The following is a 4,154-nucleotide window of genomic DNA, read 5'->3' as shown; positions in this document are numbered from 1 at the left end:
ACCTGAAGTACTGTGATCTATCACCTGTATGGGTTGCCATCAAGGACAATACTTTATCCATAATGCCAACAATCTCCCCCTTTGGACTTGATGGCAAAGCTTACTAAGAACTTGCCATTTGATTCCTTTGAACTGTTCTGCATCTATGTATTCTGTCATATCTTATATCTCTTCTGTGGATTCATCTGAATGTATACAAGTGAGATGATATTTTATGAGAGGGTTGCCATCAAGTACAACACATGCATCATAATGCCAACACAATACATTTAAACACATTAACTAAAGCACTGACTAATTATATTTTAAATTGGCATTTGTAATATCTGTAAGAAGACAAAAACAATATTCATCCATATATTTTAAAATATAAACTGAGATAAAAGTAGTAGTTTTCATTATTTAAAATTTCGATAAAAAGTGTGGGTTTAAAAAATTTCATCCAAGACATGAGGCCCCATGGCCTTTATTATCTAAAACATGCCAATATATCATCAAAAGACAAAATTATTCCTTTGACTAGCAGCTACACACGATGATCATGGTAGCAGACAATAGCGTGTGCTTCTCATCATAGCAAGCAACTAATTGGTCCAAAAACCCCCAGGATGTGCCTCTGGTAGCAGAGAAGCAAGTCATCAATCCTCACATCTCGGATGTCTAAGGTCAACCTCTCTAGGTTGTGCTCCAACTTAGTCAAAGCCTCTGTTGCATCAGGGTTTTGTATTGCAGGAGCTACTGGTTTCTGAGTCACTGCATATGTTGAATTGGAGTAGTCTTGCTGGTATCACCGGGCCGCATCTACATGATTATTTCGAATATTTAGTTTTGGATGCCAAACAATAAAAAAAAAAATTGAAAAATACAAAACAACCAAAATGTGAAGTTTTTACCTAGGTCACCCCATTGCATTCCAACTGGTAGTGGGATATCTAGATCACCCATGTAATCCATGCTTGCATATGCAAAGTCCTTGATCATAACAATATGACGTTCCAAACATCCAAATAAATCAGGAGTATATTGAACAGTTGGGCCATCACCACCTCTGTGGTGTGCCATTAACATGACCCACTTCAGAATACGAGGATTGCACGTCCCTCCTACATCTATGGCTACCTGTGGGGTGAGAAGGGGGATCCTCTCTAGAGTGAACAAGATAATAAATGAAACATAACCAAAATTTTTGAGTTTCCCAATTTTCACTCTAGTTTGTTGCCCTTTGAGGTTGGAAACTACCCCTTTACACTAGTTGAATATCATAGGCTATGAGCACTCTACATAAATTTTCATTTGAGCCTTGATGAGTAAGTGAATTGTTGCACTCCCACATAATCATGCAACAGTAAAGCTGGTAGTACTCAAAGGGATCCTCTCAATGGTTTTGATATCAATTCATCCATCTTTGACTTTGAACCTCGAAAAACAATGTCACACTAGGTAAGTGGCAGTTGTCTCACCACCTCATCTGTGCCCATACAAAGAAATGTGAACTCCACATCGTGGGAGATTAGTCAAGAAATATATATCATAAACATATATCATGAGACTATGATCTCCAATCAGGAAGAAATCTTCTTGTACATTCCATTTTCTCACCATTCATTCCAACAAATCTAGTTGGGCCTTCATGCCTAGCATTGTGAAAAATTTTATAGGCCACAGTTTCTCAAAGCTTGTAATGTTTTTGGATGGTTCAAAGCATCTAAATCCTATTCTTCTTGTTCACGCTCTCTCCACTCCATTTTTGTAGATCAAAACCCTGCAAATAAACATGAAAAATCATTAGAAAACATTGTGATGATTTTTTGCAAAAAAATTGGGCATTTTTCATAATATTTTCAAATCCCTTGGCCTTGTGCGTGGCCACCTTTTAAGAGCAGTGTGTATTTGCATGGTTCTAGCCTTAGAAACTACACAAATCTCATTTTTATATATAAAAAATCGGGTCGGTGTGCGCAAGACCGATGAAGAGGAACTACACACATTGAGGGAAATTTTTTAAATAATGAAACCCTAAAAAAAACTAAATACATGGTGAAAATAAAAATAAAAGAATTGAAAATGAAGATATCAAAGAGATTGTTTACCTGGATAAAACAACTCTTGAATTGGTCCATCGGTTTGCCCAGAACCCACCTATGATGTTTTTGGTGAAAAATGCACTCAATCACTCTTAAATGGTAAAAAACACAAATGGTAAAATATTTTTTACTTTTTGGATTTTTATAAGTTTTTTTTAGGCCTATTAAAATATTATTTTTTTCCTATTAGCCTCTGATACGAAAATGAATCATTTTGGTGATGAGTACATTTTTATTACTTTTTTTAACTCGTTAAAAACTTACGAAAAATAAAAACCGAGGAGTTCTCTTTAAGCCCTTTTTTAGTCTCCCTAAACATGAAAAGACTATTGTGTACTTGGTTATTCGAACTCGTAAAAGTAAATGAGCAGTCGTATATTTAGTATAAGTTTATTCCTTTTACGAACTGAACTAGACTATTTACGAGAAAGTTATACGTTGACTAATCATGGTGAATAGAGTTCTCTCCTTCATTAGTTTACCCTTTTCGAAGCTTGAGGAACTAAATTTATGAAAAAGGACACTATGGAGTTAACTTATGTTTTTCTCTTTACTCCCTGAAAATGAAAAACACCGAGCTTTACTTTCTTTGGGCTCGTTAAAATTTTACGTCGAAAGAACTGAACGAGTTTTATTTTTTTGTCTTTTCAAACTCTTTAAACATGAAAAGGACATCGAGTTACCCCTTCTCTAGACTCGTTAAAACTTAAACAGTGTAGGACTTGTTAATCATAACAGGACCAAACCACTCCTTCCTAGGGTTCGTTAAAAATACTCTGAAGGATGAGCTTAAAGGACAAACATATGTTATCCTCCTCTAGATTGCCAAAAATAAGGAGGTACTTTCCAAGAATAGTGGGGGAAAATTGGGAAAGAGCATTTGTTTATATTGTAAAAGGTATTATGTCTCTCTTGAACATGAGACTCCATCACTTTTGTTTCCAGGTTGGGAAATCCATTTGTCTCGTAGCTGACCATACCTCATTAAAAGTAGTCAGTTGGTTTTGGGTATTATTTTTTAGTCAAATGCTGCCGATTCAGAATGTTGTGTCACTGATATGTTCAAGAGAAGTACAACCTCAGTCAAAATTACCTTGCACTTCATAGCCTTCAATCATGTTGGCCATCCCAGAGTCAGTCCTGGATTACTCCAAATTTTTGTTATTCAAAAATTGACATGAGTTTCGCATTGTATGCCCTCTTGTGATGGGTCGCTTCCTATCAACTTCAACTCCTTATCTAGGAAGTTGATCTAGAAACCTTCTTCAATACCTTGGAGCCTACATTCCTTAATGGTAGGTTTCTCACCCGCGATGATAGGTTCTCATCATTGACCTTCACTCGAATGATTCTATGAGTGTTCAACTTCAACACATCTATTCACACTTCATAAATTGTATTGGAAGTACCTTGATAACCATTGTCATTATTGGTGGTTTCCCTCGTGCTTGTTAACGGTTCACATCATTAACCAGTAATCAATTGGTTTCTGCCATGCTCGACTATGATACATTCACTCACATGGTTAGATTCGTACTATGGATCGAGGATGGAGATCAAGACCTTGGATCTAGTTTCATCCATCCAGGTTGCATGGAGTTATTTAATATTCATGATTGTAAACATAGATCCATTTATGGTTGTGTCCATACTATTTCGTCTGTTGACATCAATCTTCAGATGCTTTGAGTATGGGAATGCCTAAATAAGCGATGATTTTATATTTCATAGTAACATTTGATTGATTGTTTTAGGTCTTTGACTGCAGTCTCTTACCTAAACCTTGACATGATAAAGCGCTTCAGTCATCAAACATGTTTTATGACTTTTCATTTTAGGGGGCAATCTATTACATGTCATTTTGTCACATTAGGAAAATGATCATCAGTTTGGATCTTTCTCTATCCATAAAAGTGTTCCAAAGCAACCCCTGCAAGGCTATAACCCAAATAATCCCAAAGAGAATGAAATTCATGTATCTCAAGGCCCAAAAGCCTATTTTTAATTTCTTGTGTAGTTCCCTAGTCAGTTTTTGCGCATATGTAGAAGTTGTTGTTAGACTTTGCGCAA

This window comes from Pinus tabuliformis, chromosome 9 (assembly GCF_031772625.1).
Source record: "Pinus tabuliformis cultivar Carrire ecotype Pingquan chromosome 9, CPIR1, whole genome shotgun sequence".
Taxonomy (NCBI): Eukaryota; Viridiplantae; Streptophyta; class Pinopsida; order Pinales; family Pinaceae; genus Pinus; species Pinus tabuliformis.
This window is presented reverse-complemented; position numbering follows the sequence as displayed.